Below are 20937 nucleotides of genomic sequence, written 5' to 3'. Positions count from 1 at the left end.
AGAAAAATTACAGTGCATCTGACATATAAAGGAAAGGTGGTTTTGACCTTTGGGTATTTGTGTAGTCTTACTTAAAATGTAGAATAGATGGGTTTCTTAGTCTTGAAAAAGTAAGAGCCCCAGCTCTGACTTTCCTATTCAGCTGAGCACTGAAGCAAATACGTTAAAACAACAGTGGTCTGTTGAATTTATAGGACTTTAGGATGGCTACTTTTCAGTCTCTGCTGAATAGGACTGTCTTTTAATTAGATCAGTGTTGGGGATAGTTTGTTTCCATCATAAATATAATGAGCACACTTGGGGCTCCAAGGGACAAAAGCTCTCTAATGTCTTTTGATCATGGAGTGTGGCAAGTGATGCTCTGGGGAAGATACATGCATGGGTTAAGTGAGGATGCAAATGGATGAAGTGGTTGAAATGCGCTACATGTGCCCACAAGTGAAAGAACGGGAAGGCAGCTAAATGGGGCAAGGGTCCCATGAAATTGCAAGCAGAAAAACTACTGGCACATGCTCACTGTTGAAATGCATTCCATTAGCCCCCAACCAGCTGCACTCACTGACAAGGTGGGGGTTTTTTTGCTGGTGGACATTTTTTCTCCATGCTACGTGTTCTGCCACCAGATCGATGGCATGCCCCCCAAAGGTTTGGTTTTCTTTTTCTTTTTCTCTGAAGCTGGTGTGAATGCCATTGAGTACTCCACCCCAGTCATTTCGATGGGTCTGTTTGGCACCATAACGTTCTCTGAGCTGAGAGACCACAATGCTAGAATTTTTCCTATTTGTTTTTATAGGTCCTTTCTATTGCTCCGTAGCTTTTTTAAGACAACTGATAGATAAAGTATGCTGTTAAAGTTGCCTGGTGTAAATTTTAAAAATATCTGGAAAGGATTACAAGACACTAAACAGTCTCTGTTACTTAGAGCATGCTAAAGATAGTCTTGAAATTTATGAGGTTTTAATTATTTTAAATTTTATTTTTTGCTAGTGCTTTTCTGTATTACTGCTTAGAAACAGACAGTTCAACAACTGCAATAGTAGGAAGATCTATTGCCTCTCTTTTTTTAAAATAGCAATTGACCATGAAAGATTAGAATAGCAATATTAAGAGGTGAGAGAAAAGAAGAATGAGCAACTTTCAGGGTTTTATTAAGTAATTTCAGAAAAGTTCACATATACCTACTTCCTCAATACTGTTGCATTTTATGTGCATTTTTTTGCACATTAATTGCACAAAATATACCATTGTGTGCATTTTTCTTCTCAGACTCTGATAATAGAAGCAGCTTCTCACACTGTTGAAAAATTAAATAACACATTGGGAATATGAAGATCTGTGAAAGCCTGAAGTGTCTTAATTAGGGTCTTTTTTTTGCTGGATGGGAGAACCTTGTTAGCATGAGTCCAGAGTCCAGAACTTTTTATGTTCACTAAGTCAGAGAGAAAGGTTTAGCAAACCAAACCTTCTTGTCCAGCATATTCTTACTACAAGAAGTGTTCCAGCTTCCTCTATTTTTTTTTTTTTTGAGCCAGGTTGATTTACAAATCTTTTTCTGTTTAAATCAAGTTTTCTGTAAATTAATGTCAGCTGTAACTGAAACGTAGTTTTAATAGTTTCACAATGACATCTGTGCAAGATTAAGGGAAGCATGCCAGGACAAATATAAAAATGCAGAAACAAGTATAAAGTAAAAACAAACTCAAACTGAAATAGTTTGCTTGCAGTAAAATGACAAAATTTAATTTCCATGTGACTTTACTGGGCAAAATGATAACAGATCACATGACTAGTTTTAAAAAAAAATGCCAGTGTCAGATACTCACTGCAAATTCTCTGGAGATCAGTCGGGTAGCAAGGCACACAAGGAAAATTTGGCTTAAACAGTCTTCCCCCAAAGGTGGATTTATTTCAAACTAGGCAAAATGACAACACTGATAATTAAATTGTTAAAAAAGAACAAAAAGAAGAAAACCAGGCAAATTTCATTTCCCAGAGATATTTACACCAGATTACGACTGCAAGGCAAGCTACTGCAGGGCTCCATCTCAGCTTCCTTTTCCTCATTATTGCATGTCAAGATCCAAACTAATTCTTGATTGTACACAGATTTCATCGCCCTAGCTACCTGCAGCTGTTGGTTATGACTGTAAGGCACCAAGGCTGCTGGCTGCAGTAATTTGTTTGTTGTGTGGCCACTGTGAGCAGTGGCTGCTCAGGCTCCCATCTCACTCAGAGTGCCCCAATGATAAGACAGCTGCCAAATAACCTCCTGTGTCCTTTGGACAGAAATCTCGGTCTGAAAGTGTTTCTCAGTGCCTTGTTTCTGTTTGTCTTGTCACTACAGCAACAGGGAACTGTATTTTTACGATTCTATTAGGTATCATGTCTTTTCCCGCTGATGACCTTGTGTCCTACTGATAACATTGAGCTTGTAAATTTTTGGTTGCAGACTGGCATATTGGAATACAGTGTCCTGTTTCATTGAAAACAATTGAATATTTTCCTGATGTTTAAAAAAAAAATTATTTGTCTTTAAAAAAAAAGAAAAAAAGAAGCTCTGTATGGGAGAGAAAAGGAGAATGAAGAAATGTGCTTGGATTTGCATCTCAGGTCTGCCATCTTTATCTCAGACACAACATTCTTAGAGACATCTCTTGCCAGGAATTACAAAATGATCAGGTTTTAAAATATTTTTAAGTGGAGCAAATACCTAGTCTTCAAATTATCCCTTTTCTGAAATATCAGTTGGCAGATTGGGTTTGCAGAAATGCTATCTTACTGTTAACAAGTTAAGCAGTTACTCACTAGCCAGTGTCCTGTGTGCCAGGTGGGGCAGTTGTGGTGGTATTACCCTCGCTGATTTATAAAATCTCTGTTACTGCAGATCTATGGAAAATGAGAACCTTGTTATCCTAGAGACCCTGCCCTGTATGAAAGCCAGGATGATAGAAAAACAAAAAAAATCCAGCTACTGTATTGAGCGCATTTGTTTACACATAAAAATACAAACAAGCTACTGAAATACATTGAAAGAAGAATGGGCATTTAAGTGCTAGGCTGCAGGCTGTAGAATCAAAGCAAAAGGAAAACTGGGTAGATGAACTAAACTAAATTAACAACTTGAAAACTTTCTGCAGTTAAAAACTTTGTATGTGAAATAAACACTTAAAATTAATACAAATTTAATGCTGCAAGGATGAAAGTGCTATGGGGGCATCTCATTTCTTCTGACCTTCCCTGACAATGCTCTGCTGTGTGGGTGAAGAGCTACCAGAGAAAAGAGCATGTGCTCCAGCTGGAAGTGAGGGGGCTGCACAAAGAGCAAGGCTGTTTTACTACTGGTATTTCAGTTGCATTATTGTATGAAGTACAATGCTGCTTTGCACAGGGAGAGAGAGTAACAAACTGAGAAATAAGTCTGAATAAGTCTGAATCAGGTTCTGTTCTAATATGTGCACGTTGATTTCTGTAATAGACAACAGTAACCCCTTATTTTCTTCCTTTGTATATGCATGCAAACTGTATGGTGATGGAGATGATATAGCCAGGGTATTTAACATCAGTTTTTAGTGTATCAGCACAGCAGCACTGAAACTTATCTGCAATTTCATATGAAAACTATACAAATAAGCAAACCATAGTCAGTAGCCTCTGGCTGTGGAAGGTTTGGCTTGTATATTAGAAGCAATTTCACTGGTGTTAAATGTAGAGTATGTGCCACACATTAGCTAATTTACTCTATTATTTAATTCCTGTAACAGAGCCAAGCCACTAAAAACATACTTCTGGCCTTGCAAATTCGAAAGAAGCAATTCAAGTGACCAGTATCTGCTGCTGATGCAGTGCTGCTGTGGGAAGACCTGATCTCAGTGTTTTAAGTTAATACATCTGTAATTCAAATTTTGTTAACAGGCTAACTACAGTGTTATTGCCAGTGTGTTATGGTTAAATCTGGAGCTATTGTTAGTTCTGTATTTCACACTTCATTGTAGCAGCTATTCCACAAAGAGATAAATAGAGTAGGACTGAACGTTGTGTTCAATCTTGTGACTTTATGGTCAGTTTTTACATGTTTTTTTATGAAACTGTTAGGCACATGGTCATTTGGGCTTCATGAACTAATTAAAAAGCAAAGCTAGGGTTTTGAGGTAGTTAACAACAGGTCTACCAAGTGGGCTGTAGAGTACAGCTGTCCTTTTCCAGCAAACTTCTTGACACAGATAGAAGAGCAGCACAGCCTGTGCTGAGCTTACCTTTGGGTTCAGAACATTAACACGCTGTAAACACCATACCATAAATCCCCATTGGGAATATTTTCCCAGCCTGCAGACAAATAGAGGACAGAAAGCAGCAACACCATTTGCAGTGGGTTAATGCCATACATGCTAGATAGTCGGGTGCTCTGCAAGCAGACAACATAGGAATGCTGTGGTGAAACAGATTGGACTCACAGTGGCTGCTGCCTTTCAGGCTAAAGACATTTCTCCAGGGAAAGTTTGCCAAGGATTAGTTCCCACTGGTGAATATGCATAATCTGCATGAAAAGGGGTGAAAATCTTCCTATGCATGAGACTTATTTCCATTACAAATGAAGGCAGAATTATTAGCATGTGGTTAATAGCTCTTCTCTTTTTATAATTGCTAATGTTGATTTATTGGGAGAGGCAGAATGGCAGAAAAGCATATTTTCCCTTATTTTTCCCATAGATTTCCCCTGAGTAAAACCTGGTATTTAATAAATGTGCAATGTATTTTCCAGAATGATTAGACTGTGCGGTGGGAAGAGCTTTTAAATTTTTTTAAATGTTATTTGTTTATAACCTTTGTCTCCCTTTGTAAGGGCATCAGGGACCTCTTTTAAAAAATAATAGAAATGAAGTTTGAAAATAATGATCCTTCACAGCCATGTGGCATAAACTTTGAATGAAGAGGCATTTGAGAAGAGTTGGGACTGGTATTCAGTACAGCCTGCAGAAGAAGTAGGAAATTTCAACTGGCCCAAAGGCATGGTTTAAAGCCCCCCTGAATAGTAAAAACATAATGTGATATAAAATTGTATCTATTTTCTGCCACTGTCAGCTGGACTCAGGAGCTAAACTCAGGAGTTAAACTCAGGATGAATGGATGGAACATCCTGTTACAGCTGTGAGCAGTGTCTCCGTGTCCTGTTTTCTGTATGATGAACTACATAATTGGGGCTTATGAAGTACACTCAGCTTTTTGGCATAACCAAATAGGAACTTTAAGACTTCATTCTTAGTGTTTCAAATTTCCATCTTATTGCTTTGGGCTGACAGCCAATGTAGTGACAGCATTTATATATTGTGTAGCTTGTTCTGTGAAGTACTAAGTTGCACTCTTTCTCTCTTTTTTTAATATCTCACAATCTCTGAGCAAGGCACAAACTGTTCCATAACATCTATTAAACATTGGTCTTTGGCAAAGAAGAGAAATACACAGCACCTCTCTTGAATGACTAAAAAACATTGAGTCGAAGTGAATGATTCATTCCCCACTGAGTACAAGGTAAGATAAACACCTGTATATCACACATATCCAAACCAGCCTGATAGAAACTGTCCTTCTTATGTGACTTGAGCAGGACTGTTACCAGGAGGACAGCAGCAACAGACTGTGGTAAAATATACTCTGACAATCTTTTCCCTTCCCAGCCTTTCTTCTACATCTAAGTCATGACAAAAGACAGCAAACACAGGGATATTCTTTGCCTTAGTTGCTATTAGAGAAATAACCTTATTTTCCCGACAGTGGCTAGACCACCTGCTTGACCTGCCAGGATGCTGCAGAGATTTCTAATGGTAGCTGTCTCCCTGCTGATGGTGCGGGAACCTATCAGATGAGGAAAGTTTTCAGTAAAGATGGGAAAATTATTTTAAGCTATTGGCTATGCTGTGCTACTCCTAAACACCTATGTGAGTGGTGGACCTACAGGTGACAGCACTCATTACTGGCAGCAGCAGAAGGGAGCTGAGGAGGACTGAAGAGTCCTGAATTCAGCCCAGAGTATGAAATGTGGGTTCTTATCTGAGATGCTTCTGCCACCAGTACTTTCTGCTTGTCCTCATCCTCTTTGTCTGCTAATGCTTTCCACAAATAGCAATTTGTTCAGATGCTTGCCCTCACCCAGCTATCTTGCTCCTCTGAACTTTGTTAAAGCTGTTGTTTCTTCTTCTTCTTTGATCCCTATATGTTAATGGGGGACAGAGTAACAACATAGATAATTTTAACCAGTGATTTAATGCAGAGGAACTGATTAGAGGCTCCACTTTCAGCTGCCAAAGTTGGCCTAGGTATTTACTGAAGTTTCAAGCACCCTGTCCTCTAACATAGAAAGTAGTTCATATTCTAAACATTACCAGACAAAGACACACATATTTTGCTAACACCTGAGAAAGTGTCCATCATGTGCGAGGATTTTTCATTTTCAGTTCCTCCAGACATAAGAGCATGACTAACTTGAGTAAAGAAGGTGTTTTGTTAGCAATAGGGATATTTCTTACTCTGTCACCAGCATTGTGTTACTATACCATAGTTTCGGAGGGATATTTCCCTTTGGGGTAGGAACTGACCAGCCATCAGAACTACTGCAAAATGGAAAGGAAAGTTGCAACTGCTGGCTTAGAAATTGCACAGAATAGATCTGCAAAGCAGAACTAGGTTTACCCAAGAAGAGCTTTACCCCATGTCCTGGTTTCAGCTGAGATAGAGTTAATTTTCTTTATAGTGGCTGGTATGGGGCTATGTTTTGGATTTGTGCTGAAAACAGTGTTGATAATACAGAGATGTTTTAGTTGTTGCTGCACTAGCCAAGGACTTTTCAGCTTCCCATGCTCTGCCAGGTGCAGAAGAAGCTGGGAGGGGACACAGCCAGGATAGTTGATCCAAACTGACCAAAGGGCTATTCCATACCACATGACGTCATGCTCAGTATATAAAGCTGGGGAAGAAGAAGGAAGGGGGGGACATTTGGAGTGATGGCGTTTGTCTTCCCAAGTAACCACTACGCGTGATGGAGCCCTGCTTTCCTGGAGATGGCTGAACACCTGCCTGCCCATGGGAAGTAGTGAAGGAATTCCTTGTTTTGCTTTGCTTGCGTGCGCGGCTTTTGCTTTACCTGTTAAACTGTCTTTATCTCAACCCTCGAGTTTTCTTACTTTTGCTCTTCTGATTCTCTCCCCCATCCCACCGGGGGGGAGTGAGCGAGCGGCTGCGTGGTGCTTAGTTGCCAGCTGGGGCTAAACCACGACAGTCCTTTTTGGCGCCCAACGTGGGGCTCGAAGGGTTCGAGATAATGACAGATTGGATTGGAATGTGCTAGATAGATAGAATTTATAGCTGTTATTACTGTTAAGCTATTAATCGGCAGGCTTCTGTGCTTGCCATGGGCTTGCCTGCCTTACTGTATGTTAGAGTCTAGGGCTCGTTAGTGGCTGCTTTTTGCTTTCACTGCTTGCCGTGCTGCTGTACTGCTGATCATCTTGCTGTGCTGTGCCTGGGAACATTTTGATAACAGCAATGGCCTTGCGCCTGGGCTGGCAGATGGCCAGGACATCGCTGCTGTTTCTGTGCTGCTGCACTGGACAGGCTGGAACTCCGGTGTGAACTCGAGTCAAAGGGACTGTGACCTGTGGATGAATCCATGTGGGAGCAGGACACCCCGAAGTGTCTGTGCCCATGGATAAGCCCATGCCAGAGCAGGTATATCTTGAAACGTCTGTGGCCATGGTTATGTCTGTGCCACAGCAGGTATACCTCTGAAGGGATTGTGGCCCAAGGATAAGTCCACGCTGGATAAGGTGCACCTCGAGGCATCTGTGGCTGTGGATGAAGTCCATGCTGCAGCAGGTACACCTCAAAGCATCTGTGGCTGTGGGTAAGTCCATGCTGCAGCAGGTACACCTTGAAGCATCAGTGGCTGTGCATGAGGCCATGTTGGAGCAAGTTTACTTCTGAAGGTACTACTTTCTGTGGATAAGTCCAAGCTGGAGCAGGGGCAAGGGGAGGACTTCATTGCAATGTTAAACCTGATGGTCTGGTCCAAAGGGACCAGGGGTGGAGATTGTAATGGAAATACCTTTAAATTGTTGTAACCCATGATTTGAGTTGCATGTTATGGGAATTACTATAGCAGGAACCCCTTGTTGCTAGCCAGGCTAGGAGCAAGGGGAGGAGTTTATTGCAATGTTAAACCCTATAACCTGGCCCAAAAGGACCAGGGGTGGACATTGTAATGGATATACCTTTAAATTGTTGTAACCCATGATTTGAGTTGCATGTTATAGGAATTACTACAGCCAGAACCACCTGAACAAATGGAGGAGAAGCCTTACAAGAAGCAGTGCAAGTGCAGCAGTGTCCTGACCTGAGCTGGCTTTGGTGCCCAATAACTCCAAGAAACACACCACCTCTCCTGTCCTGAGTAACAACCATAAGAGATGAAGCCCAAAGTCATGGACTGAATGAACTCAGTGGACATTTTGTGGACATTTATGGACATTTTACAAATACTTTGTAGGGGTGGTCCATAGACTAAGGGAATGATATGTGTGTATTATATCAAAGGATGGGAAAGGTGACAGTGGGTAATGAGAATGTATTGGATAATGTGAGACCTGAGCATGACGTAAATGGTATAGAATAAGGGGTGGATACTGTCCTGGTTTCAGCTGAGGTAGAGTTAATTTTCTTTATAGTGGCTGGTATGGGGCTATGTTTTGGATTTGTGCTGAAAACAGTGTTGATAATACAGAGATGTTTTAGGTGTTGCTGCACTAGTCAAGGACTTTTCAGCTTCCCATGCTCTGCCAGGTGCAGAAGAAGCTGGGAGGGGACACAGCCAGGAGAGTTGATCCAAACTGACCAAAGGGCTATTCCATACCACATGACGTCATGCTCAGTATATAAAGCTGGGGAAGAAGAAGGAAGGGGGGACATTTGGAGTGATGGCATTTGTCTTCCTAAGTAACCACTACGCGTGATGGAGCCCTGCTTTCCTGGAGATGGCTGAACACCTGCCTGCCCATGGGAAGTAGTGAAGGAATTCCTTGTTTTGCTTTGCTTGCGTGCGCGGCTTTTGCTTTACCTGTTAAACTGTCTTTATCTCAACCCTCGAGTTTTCTTACTTTTGCTCTTCTGATTCTCTCCCCCATCCCACCGGGGGGGAGTGAGCGAGCGGCTGCGTGGTGCTTAGTTGCCAGCTGGGGCTAAACCATGACACCCCATCAGCAGTCACAACACCATTAGTATTACTACTTTAAACTCCATTTAAAGCTGGTTTGTGTACTTCTAAACTACACAGGAATTTTTATGTGCCATCAGAATGTGAATTTTGGTCTTGCCAATAACACATCAGTACCTATTCTTCAAAGATGGCAAGTCAGTGTGTTCCTGGAGAAGGAGGGAAAAAGGCTGGGTGGGAAAAAGAGGGATGTGGGGGCACACATGGCCACTTCACAAGGTGCTGAGGATTGGGAACGGTCAGTGAGAATTTTGTGGGTTGTGGAGTGGGATGGGTTTAGGAGCTCTCCTGGGACAGGAAAAGGGATGTGTGGTGGGTTGGCCCTGGCTGCATGCCAGGTGCCCACCAAAGCCTGGCGGGGACCTGAGGTGTCCACCTCAGCTGGACAGGGGAGAGAAAATATAACAAAAGGCCCATGAGTTGAGATAAGGGCAGGGAGAGATCATTCACCCATTACTGTCAGGGGCAAAAGAGACTCAACTTGGGGAAATTAGTTTAATTTATTACCAATCACAATCAGAGTAGGATAATGAGGAATAAAAACTAAATCTTAAAACATCTTCCCCCCACCCCTTCCTTCTTCCTGGGCTTAACTTTACTCCTGATTTTCTCTACCTCCTCCCCTCCAGCAGTGCAGGGGGATGGGAAATGAGGGTTGCAGTCAGTTCATCACACATTGTCTCTGCCACTCCTTCCTCCTCAGGGGGAGGACTGCTCACACTCTTCCCCTGCTCCAGTGTGGGGTACCCCCAACAGGAGACAGTCCACCATGAACTTCTCCAATGTGAGTCCTTCCTACGGGCTACAGTTCTTCATGAACTGCTCCAGTGTGGGTCCTTTCCATGAGGTGCAGTCCTTCAAGAACAGACTGCTCCAGTGTGGGTCCCCCACAGGGTCACAAGTCCTGCCAGCAAACCTGCTCCAGTGTGGGCTCTCCTCTCTCCACAGTGTCACAGGTCCTGCCAGGAGCCTGCTCCAGCGTGGGCTCCTCTCTCCACGGGTCCACAGGTCCTGCCAGGAGCCGGCTCCAGCACAGGCTCTCCACGGGGTCACAGCGTCCTTTGGGCATCCACCTGCTCCGGCGTGGGGTCCTCCGTGGGCTGCAGGTGGATACCTGCTCCACCATTAACCTCCATGGGCTGCAGGGGGACAGCCGGCCTCACCATGGTCTTCACCACGGGCTGCAGGGGAATCTCTGCCCCAGGGCCTGGAGCACCTCCTCCCCCTCCTTCTTCACTGACCTTGGTGTCTGCAGAGCTGTTTCTATCACATATTCTCACTCCTCTCTTCCAGCTGCTGCTGCACAGCAGTTTTTTCCCCCTCTTAAACATGTTATCACAGAGGTGCTACCACCACCGCTGATGGGCTTAGCCTTGGCCAGCAGCGGGTCTGTCTTGGAGCCGGCTGGCATTGGCTCTATCGGACATGGGGGAAGCTTCTAGCAGCTTCTCACAGAAGCCACCCCTGTAGTCCCCCTGCTACCAAAACCTTGCCATGCAAACCCAATACAGGATGATAGCTCCCTCTCTCTTCCACCACCCCCCATAGGTCCTATTTGGCTGTCACATGAGTGAGGAGGGAAGGGGGAGGCTGCTCCTGCTACAGGAGAGTCAGAAAAAGAGTCCAAGCCCAGGCAGGGTTGTCAAGCTGCAGAGGTCCTGCACCACCCCATAGACTTGCTGCTTCTGCCAATGGTGAGAGACGGAGGCTTCTTCCACTGGAAGAGTCCTCCGTCTCCCACCCCACTGTCAGCCTCCAGTGCAGACAGCCAGGTTGGGTCAGGGAGGGCGAGATCAACCATTTGGGCAGCTGGGATATCTCAACTGGTGGCTCGCTCTCTCTGTCCCCAGTGCCTGTCTCTGTTCCAAGACAGGCAACAGCAGGGCCAATGCCAGCTCTCTTTTCTCACCAATTTGTCACCAAGACTAATTATCCAGCTTTTTAAAAATCACAGCCTTGCCTAAGCAGCCTTTGAGCTTCTTCTTGGTCTAGATGAGTGCTATGTAACAGTTAGGGGTGTAGGGGGATGTTTGACTTCAGATACAGTCCTGTGGCTGAAGCTGCTGACCAAAGGAAGTCAGTATGCAACATGTTCAGGAGCACCTGCTCTGCTGACAGTGACTCCCTAAGAAGCTACTTAGGTTTGTGTTTGACCTGAAATGCTGGGTCTGTATTTGATGTTTATGGCTTTCCATAGCAAGCTGAAGAAACTCTGCAAGGAACCAGGACTGTTCACAAGGCTCAGGTATGAGGACTGGGTTGCAAGCCTCAGGGTGAAGGGTGTCTGAATTCAAATGCAGCCACAACCACAACATGCTGCTCACATCTCTTCATCAGCTTCTGGTACTGGTTCACTTGGAAGAGGCTCACTGAAAGGGCAGTGCTGTTGACTTCGTAAGACTTCTGATGAAAATGAAGGCTTGTGTTTGACCTCAGCTTACTCTTCCATCATCTGGTAGTAAATTAGGTTTAATTCATGACATCAGATGCACAGTTTAAAAGTCTGAGTTGCCTTCACGTGATTACCTTCAGATTACCCCTGAGCACATGACTGAATTTGCAGTTGTCCTGAAGTGGCCCTGAGTTGGGAACTGGGGCTCTGCTTTGCAGATGATGCCTTTGCAAAGAATTACGGCTTTGGTCACGCTCTTTTAAATCCTGTGCAGTAAACTGTGCCTGTATATGACACCATAGATCCTTGGACAGAAAAGCTGGAATAGTGTTAGTGCTCAGATAACCCCCTATAATGCTGGTGAAGACCAAAAGAGCTATAACATGCATTTAGAAGTGGATGGTGCTTTTTTTTCCACCCCTCTTACCCTGCAACAGCTATGTCCTGCTATTAGTGACTCCAGATGAATCCTCTGAGCACATGCCCTCCACGTATAGGAAAAATAACAGAGTTTCAGTCCACTATTGCCTAAACAGCAAACTGATCATGGCTTTTACATTATATAACCTGACTTCCGTAAATTTTGACTGTATGACTTCTCTTCACTAGTAAATAGCTACCTGGTGTTGTTTTTGAGCTCAAATCCCAGAGAGCATATTTACTTAATAATAGATGATCTGTGCAGCAACATATGGGCAGGTCATTTAGAGGGGTTCCCATTATCTAATTAGGACTAGTTCTCTGTTTGCCTTTCCACACAGTGAATCAAGGCTTGGCTCTCAGCTCTGCTTCTCAGTTCCCCTGGGAGCTTCATTTCAGAACTGGGCTAAAACGTTAACTGACCCAAGATGACCCATTTCCAGCAAATTCTGCCTTTCAGCCCTCAAACAACTGCGCCCTTCCCAAGTAGCCTTGAACCTTGGCCAGCTGCCTGAGGAGCTGCTGAGGAGCACACGGGTCCGTTTCCCCTCTGTGGGTCTTCCAGAGCATCCTGCTGGATGTCTATTCGACTTTGGACAAGCCCACTGGCTGCAGAGGCAGGGAGGGAGGGAAGGAAGGAAGGGAGGACATGGCAGCTAGCTGCCCCTGGGAGCATGAAGGACTACCCTATGGAGTTTATACGCACTATATCAAGCTGTACTTGCTTTCTGCAAAACAATCTGTAAAGTGTTTCTTCCCTGTGGTCTTGGTGGCTTTGTCCTGGACAAACATGCTTCAGAAACTTCTCATCATGCCACTGCCAAATGATGTTTTGATTTTATTTTGCATAAATTGTCTGTCTTCTACTAGCAGAGAAGGCAGCTAGAACAAGGTGAAAATGTGGGTACCATACAATTTTAAATGTGGACCTAAAGCAAGTTATATCTAGAATTATGCTGATAAAAGATTCAGACCTAAAATTAAAAGCTCTTTCTAACATTCATGTTTTTTTACTTGCTTTTTGAAAAGCCTGTCTTACACTTTTCACTTTTCATAACCTTCAATTTATTATGCTTTGTTTGAGTACCTGTTATACAGGACTGTAGCCTTATAATTTAAAAATGGAAATACTGGTTTTATGTCTGTATCCAACAGAACTGAATAGGAACAAAGCTACGGTAACTAAAGCCTAATCATTCAAGAGAATAAAGTATATACTACGGGACTACTATAAGTAAAACTCCCTTTCATGTCTTAGTAATGGAAAATTTGTGTCATGGAAATTTTGTGTTTTCCCTATAGTTTGACTGCAAATCTCATCTAGAAAAATGAGGAACTGAGACCTCTAAAGCTTTAAAATATTTTTCCAGAATATCCTGTTAATGTTACTTAAAGAATTAAAAAAACCCAACCCTACCCAAGATTTCTTTTTTTTTTCCAAACACCAAATTAAAGTAATGTCATCTGCCTTATAAATGATGAATTGATATTCCTCTTGGCTTTTGAAGAAAATTTAAAAGACTGTATAAAATTCATGGCAATTTCTCACAGTTAAAGCACTTATTTACTCTCCATTTTTCAATATGGAGGTGCTTTTTTTCAGTGTTAAAGCTAAAAGTAGTCTTTTGTCTTTTTTGAACAATTAAGAAACAGATTATTGCAAGATCCTCAGATTTACTTACACTGCCACAAGTGAGCAGTTATTTCACTCCATAAGCACATAATAGACTCAGGCGTCTCTCAGTGATGGAACACAGCAATGTACAGTATAGAGAACATGATCATGTGGGTTTATGTGAACACCCCTTATACATTAATTGACAGGTATTCAATTTGGATACAGTTCTCTGCCTGTATTTAAGCAACCACAGAGGAGCAAGTCCTTTGCGCTTGGTGCTCATATCCAGGGATGCTACCATGACAGTGTCCTAGGAGAACTGCTATGTGGAATGATGATGAAAGCATTCTCCAAAACAGTTGGCATCTGGGGTTTGGAGGCTTCAGTAGCATGCCTTGCTCTTGTTTCTCAATGCCTTAGACAACCGATAGCTCCTAGACCTAACCTCTGCCAAAAGGTTTGTTTTAATGTTCTCAGAGACAGTTGATTAGTGGTCTGAGTAATTATTAAGTTTTTCAGCTCACCAACTACCATTATCTCTCTCTCATCTCACCTTTAAATGAGGTGTGTGGGGTTTTTTGTTTTGCTTACACTGAAGCCAGTACTGCCCTTCTTTGTCGTAACTGCTACTGGGTGGCTGAAATCTCTACTGGGTCTGTCTGGGATGGTGTTAACCTTCTTCATAGCAGTCTGTATGTATGGTGCTATGTTTTTGATCTGTGACTAAAACAATGTTGATAACACACCAGTGTTTTGGCTGTGGCTCACCAGTGCTTACACAGCACTGAGGCTTTCTCTTTCTCCCACTCTGCCCTGTCAGAGAGTACGCTGGGGGTGCGCAAGATGTTGTGAGAGGACACAGCCAGAAGAGCTGACCCAAATTGACCAAAGGGATATGCCATACCATATGACACCGTGCTCAGCAATAAAAACTGGTGGAAACAGGAGGGAAGTGGGGGACATTCAGAGTTATGGCATTTGTCTTCCCAAGTAACCGTTACACATGATGGAGCCCTGCTTTCCAGGAAGTTGCTAAACATCTGCCTGCCACTGGGAAGTAGTGAATGAATTCCTTATTTTGCTCTGCTTGCACGCATAGCTTTTTCTTCATCTATTTAACTGTCTTTATCTTGATTCATGAGTCTTCTTGCCTCGTTTCTATGAGCTGCTCTGTGTGTGCTTGGCCATTGACCAGGGTGAACCCACAATAAAATCATACACTTACATTTTTCATAGATTTGTGGCAGGGGCAAAAATTTTTCTGTATGACTCTGCTTTGTGGCTTACTGCTCCAAAGGAAGAGCATGCTCTTCTCAATCCTAGTTATTGGTGATTGCCTAGTGATTAGACTTATCACTGGACAAGGAGTAAGGAAAAGATCAACAACATGACCCTGTTCTGGTAAAGTAAAAGTTCAGTAGCTTATTTTCGTACATAAAAACAGAGTTACAAAATAACAGCACGTGTGGTTTCTACACATAATAGTTTCTGAATAGCACAATGTGATTCAGAACTTGCTTCCCATCATGTTTTCTTAATGCAGATGATGGGGGACAGTTCCTTTCCCCTACAGAGCACCATATTTCTATGAGGGAGTTCCTAGGCTATGATTGGTATACTGTCATTGTTCTTCAGAATGTAGTCTAAATATGGCATACAGTTAGGTGAATCAGGGATAGAAGAGCTCAGAATATGGTATATGGACAGCAGGTTGGTTAGCTTTTGGGATATCCTGGCCCAGGGGCTGCCAGAGATCTGTGTTCTCTGGAGTCTTAATTCAGGCTGATGGACTCCAATAAACTGCTTATGTATTGCTGGCTTCTATTTTATCTCCTCAGTCATACTGAAACAATGCTGTAAAAGCACTGCCTGTCTTCAGAATTACTATTCTAGGTTACTGTTGCAATTCTAAACTAAATCTGTGTTTCAGAGATGTCATTTCTAGACAGTGTTTTTTTATTTTATCTTTTTAATATGTTTTGGGGTGGATAAGCAAGAGCCTTCCTCATTGAAAAAACTTGTTTCTGACGCATTTTGTAATCATATATATGCATCATAGTAATCATATATATATGCATCTTTTGTAATCATATAACGCATCATAGTGTGCTATGGTATGTAAATACATTGTAAAAACACACCAAGGTTTCATGCTTAAACTGCTTCAGTACACGTGTGAATCCTGAAAAGTTGTCCTCCAACAGTCTGTGAACAAGTTGGTAAAGCTTTACTCAAAACACATTGCAACTTGCTGATTACTGTGTCTCAGTTCCTCAAAGCAGTAGCTTCTGGAAGGTTGAACAGCACTGGCAATGAAGACTGACTTACAGAGCACCTAAACAGTTCCAGGTTATCTGTGCACGCATGGACTCTCACAGGTTTGGGCAGAATCCCTTTTCCAATTGACGCAGCCAATCGTGAAATGATCTTCTGTTCCTCATTCAAAGAATCTGTGAGATGTACTCCACTTCCTCTGGGACAGAAGAAATGCTAGGAATGCTTCTAGGACAGGGCAGAGCTGAGAGAGCCCCAGAGAGTCCACAACAAAACTCCAAAGGGAAGATGTATGAGAGTTTTTCTCTAAAGAGCCCACTTTGGAAGCTCAGTGGCTTTGAGTTAGACAAGGGAAGTGTTGCGCATGTATCCTGGAGCTATTTAATTTGAATACCTGTGTATTTCAAAACTGAAACACATAGAACTCATTGGGACACTAATATTTAGCTTGAACTGACTTGAAATAACTTGCACATGCTTTAATGCACTTTTTCCCTGTCTAGAAGGCTAAGATGTCAGGAGACTTATTAAACTACAAAGCCAGATGTTTCTTTTGGGTTTCTGGTGGGTGGGATAATTAGACTCGGAGATCAAACAAAGAGACAGATATTTAAATGTAAACTTTTCATATATTGCCTTGTATCAACGAGTGTCTCCACTAATGGTCCTATGTCTTTTTGATTCCATACACAGCAGAATTAATTTTTTTTTAGGTTAATCAAGCTAGCATTATAATTTAGGTAGAGTTAAGGTGGTATGCATATTCCTTTAGCTAGCATATGATGAAAGACAACTACCATATACTGGAGGGAATCCAACAAGGCATTAAATATGCAAGTAGTTCTACTTGTTTCAGTGGGGTTAGTTATGTGGCTAAAGAAAGAAGCTGATGTGAATACATTACTGGCCTAGGGTTACTGTTATCACATATCTGAGACTGCAGGAAATGCAGAATGTGTATTTTCAGGTTGACAATTTTCATTGTCCAGTGTTTACAACGAAGTGAAACATTTTTAATATAACTGGGATGGGATAAAGAGTATGAGCAAAGAGGGAGCTAAGCTTGCCAGAGATTTATATTTTTTCTTTTGTATCTCCATTTTCTCCATTCATTCCCAAGTGTGAACATATTATGGTTCACTTTGATGAGATTGAAAAAGCTCACACTGAACTACAAACAGTGACTAATGCAACAGATTGGAAGTGTATGGGTTGTTCAGATTTCTTTCAAATCCATTCATCATCCTACTTTATGGAATAGAGATTCTAATTCTTCCTCTCTTTAAGCACAGGAGATAAATGAGATTGTACTAGTCAACATATGGGTCAATGAAGAAAGCAGTATTTTTCAAGATTTTTTACTGCATACATCTAGTCTTTGAAAAAAGCCATCAGAAAGGAATATTGTGTAGACCACTCCAGGGTGAGGAACAAAATGGGGAAAACAGGGGAAGGAATATTTTGGTATTCCAAATTTTTCTATTCTGTTACTTAAGAATTCCTGTAATGTAATCACAATCAAAGTAATGCTGAATTTAGACTTCTGCCACAAAGGTCCCATGCAACATTATCATGACAATGTTCTGATACTGGAAATGTTCTTCTGAAAAGAAGTTTTGAATTGCTCTAAATCAGATGGTCACTTAAACATGAGTCAGAATCTTATTTCCGCTTACTTCTCTTTTACAGATATTAGACGGTGAGTTTTAAGTGTGTTTCTACAGCAAATGTTGCTGAGAAAATCACAAGAGCAGGAATGAAAGTAACCAGACATCCTGTTTTTACTTATGAAAGACAGAAGTCCTCAGTTGTGAAAACTGAAATACATTGAATTCTGTCACTGGGACTTAATAACTAGGCCCTGTTTAAGATGAGCTTCTTTTCTTCTTTGTGTGTTTAAGAGTGAAACACCAAAGTTTAAAACTAACCTCTGTCTCTGAATTCTGCAAGTTAATTGTGGAAAGTAGGTTAAAGAACCATCTGTAGGAGAGGCAGTAAACTAAGTTCACAATCTATCTCCAGTAAAAAGAGCTGTACAAGAAGTAACTGCACTCCTGTTTTCCAAACTAGCTAGAGCATTCTTTAATTTTAGTTCCGGTTTCCTGTAGGAAAACAGCTGAACACCAGTCACCATATGGTAAACTGTAATGAGAAAAAACACTCTGAATCTCAAATAGCTTAAGGCTGGGAAACATGGTAAGTCTTTAAACTATCCAAGGTACTTCAGGTGGTTAAGTAGTAATTGATATTTAAATACTCAACTGGTTTTTACAAAATTACTTCAAAGACTTCAGTATTTTTTTACCTCAGCACAGCAATAACATTCCTACCACATACTTGATAATTTGATATTTCTTATGTTGAAGTGAAGACATTCCTTCTTAGAAAAGTATCTTGCTGCTCTCGGACACTGCCCTAAAGTAAAAATGAAACAAAAGAAAACAAAAAGTCACAAGTGACTTGTAAGATATTTCAGCACTAGGCTTATTGTCTTCTTGCAGGATTGGCAGCAGGAGACTAAAGGAAGATCCAGCTCAGTATGGTGACATGTTTGGTGGGGGGAGAAGCACTGGTGCAAAGGCAGACAGCACAACCATGATGTAGGTTGGCAGCTTTTATGGATGAATTCTTTGTTCAAGGTACTTATACCTATTGATGTTGCTAATGGTATTTGGTGATATGGATCGATGGATTTAGTGATACAGTGGAGAAAATCTTGGTTTAAATCACCAAAAGAGAGATAGAACTGCATTAAGCTGTTTTCCAAGAGACCTAGTTGCAGCTAAGGCCAGTAGCCTTAGCTAAGGCTATTGTTGCGGAAATAATAGACTCATATTTTACATATAAATCCCTTATGTGTTCCCTTCTTGCAAGAGTAGGGGAAGAGCAGAAAGTACAGTAAGCCCTGAACTTACTGTCTTTTCTTGAAATGTTCTCTAGGCAGATGAATTGCTTTCCCTCGCCTTTTTTTTCTGAGCTGAAATCAAATTTCTACGTTAAAAGGGTTATTAATTCTGGAGTTGAGTTGATCTTATAATAGCACAGAAAAAATACAATACATGCTTTTACATGGAAATCACTATGATGAAGTATTTGGGGAGGAACATACTTTGCCACTGGAAGCCAAGCTTCAAGATATTAGGCTTTACGCCAAAATGGATGCAAACCCAAGGTATTGGCAGGTATAATCATTTAAGAAGTCATCTCTTCCACATGCTTTATTTATATTCTTGACAGCCTTTACATGGGATTTTGCCAGTCATATCACACCTAGTGAAGGATCTGAGGAGACAGCCAGACTTCAGAGGCCAAACAAATCTGTTTGGCCAGGTAAACTTCACCTTCAATTACATTTGTGTGAATTTGTATAAACAGCACTCATATGGGATTTAGTTTAAATTTATATTAGTATAAGCCATAGCAGAACTTGGGTCCAAATGCCCAACATGAATAAACAAAGTGATTGCATTTTAATGGAGAAAGTTTTGTCCCATGTTTACTGTAAGCAATCAGTGAATATTATATTGCCTTACATCAGTTGCTTGTCCCTTTTTTGGGTGTTTATTGTCAGTGTAGGAGTTACTATAATTATTTAAATACCTTTAACTTCCATGGAACTTCCAGTGACTGTACATGCTATTGCAGAGGGGAATTTGAAATCTGTTGCTGGCTATGAGGACAGAGAAACTCTTAAAATTTGAGAATGTTCTGAATTTTCGTGAGACATATCTGAGGCCTAGAAGAAGGAAAACTTTAGAATTCTAATTCCGTTCCACTCTAGATGCTTAATTCATGTCATGATGACATCAGTAATGCATCAGTAATGGTGTAGGTCAGTCCTGTTTACACCTGTAGGATCATAGGCAGAACAACAGGTATATGTATCAACACTTTGCCGCTACTGAGCCTTAGGTTTGTGAGCAGGTATCTCACTGTGGTTTAATTCTCTATAAAACAAGCACGATACATATTTTTACAAGGAAAATCAAACTGTGTGCAAAATCTAAAAGGCTGAAATCCATTTCTTGCTAGTAGCCTTACTGATAGAGAGTGGTTACTTAGGCTGCAGTCCTCAACCACTCATGACTGTGTGATCCTCCTCTTATTTTCAGTAAGCTTAACTGAGCTCTGGCTGTTTTAGACTAAATCTTCCTTTGGGCTCAGCCGATGTCTTTTCTCCCTTCTTTTTAGAGAATTGCAAGCCCAGAAGTCTTCTGTCTTTAGATGGTAAGTTGAATTCTACATGTGAATAAATTGGTTCCATTTTCACTCTAGTCTTGTTGGTGCCTTACACTACATTCAATTCCTAATTAGCTTTACAATTTATAAATTACCTTTATCCTTTCCCTCACTGAGGTCCACTAGCCTGAGCTGTGTTTGTCTGACTCGCACTTGTTACCCAAGTTCAGATTTGCAAAATACATACAGTTCTCAGGAGAACAAAGCAATAGCAAACTACTTGTATATAAGGCCAAGCAAAGCTCAGGATTTTTTTTTTAAAACAGGATTTATATACCACAGTAACTGTTTGTGAACAGTTTTTGAAGATACTATAAATGCAACAAAAGAAAAAATCTGTCTGAAAAAAGTTGCTGTGACAGTTTCTGATATTTCCAATGGGAAAATACAGTTGTATTTCTACATTTACCCTTGGACATCCTGACTCTGCTTTCTAAGACAACTTATACAAAATGAACTTTAGACTCCTTCTTTATGCTGGAAAGTTTGATAGCTAGGTGCTTATATTCCTCAGTGTGGGATCCTTTGCCTGCCATCACCAGTATGTTAGTGCCTTGTGTGGCACCAAACACAACAGGCTCGGTTCTGCTTTCACTGCATGACAGGATGTGCTATGATGCACATAGTGAAAATCTATCTTCCATATACATAGTACACCAGGGAAAGTGCATTTGGATGCTTTTCATCTGACTGCTTGTATTGATCTGAGAATAGTGGACTTTTGGATTCTAGGAA

The 20937-nt window shown here is 41.5% G+C and overlaps 1 protein-coding gene across 21 annotated transcripts in view; it reads left to right on the top strand.

The window, feature by feature from the left end:
- The window catches only part of MPDZ (multiple PDZ domain crumbs cell polarity complex component), a 139885-nt gene extending 131114 nt beyond the window's left edge, over positions 1-8771 (top strand). For 20 of the 21 annotated variants that reach the window (XR_012042026.1, XR_012042038.1, XR_012042039.1 and 17 more), the window contains 2 exons: positions 5399-5526; positions 8291-8771. The gene's annotated coding sequence lies outside the window, so the exon portion shown is untranslated. The remainder of the gene's footprint in view (positions 1-5398; positions 5527-8290) is intronic. The other variant, XR_012042027.1, reaches the window with a different exon arrangement.
- Positions 8772-20937: the final 12166 nt, after the last annotated feature.

This window comes from Ciconia boyciana, chromosome 4 (genome assembly GCF_034638445.1).
Source record: "Ciconia boyciana chromosome 4, ASM3463844v1, whole genome shotgun sequence".
NCBI lineage: Eukaryota > Metazoa > Chordata > Aves > Ciconiiformes > Ciconiidae > Ciconia > Ciconia boyciana.
Note: the sequence above shows the minus strand (reverse complement) of the source record. Positions and strands in the feature narration are given on the sequence as shown.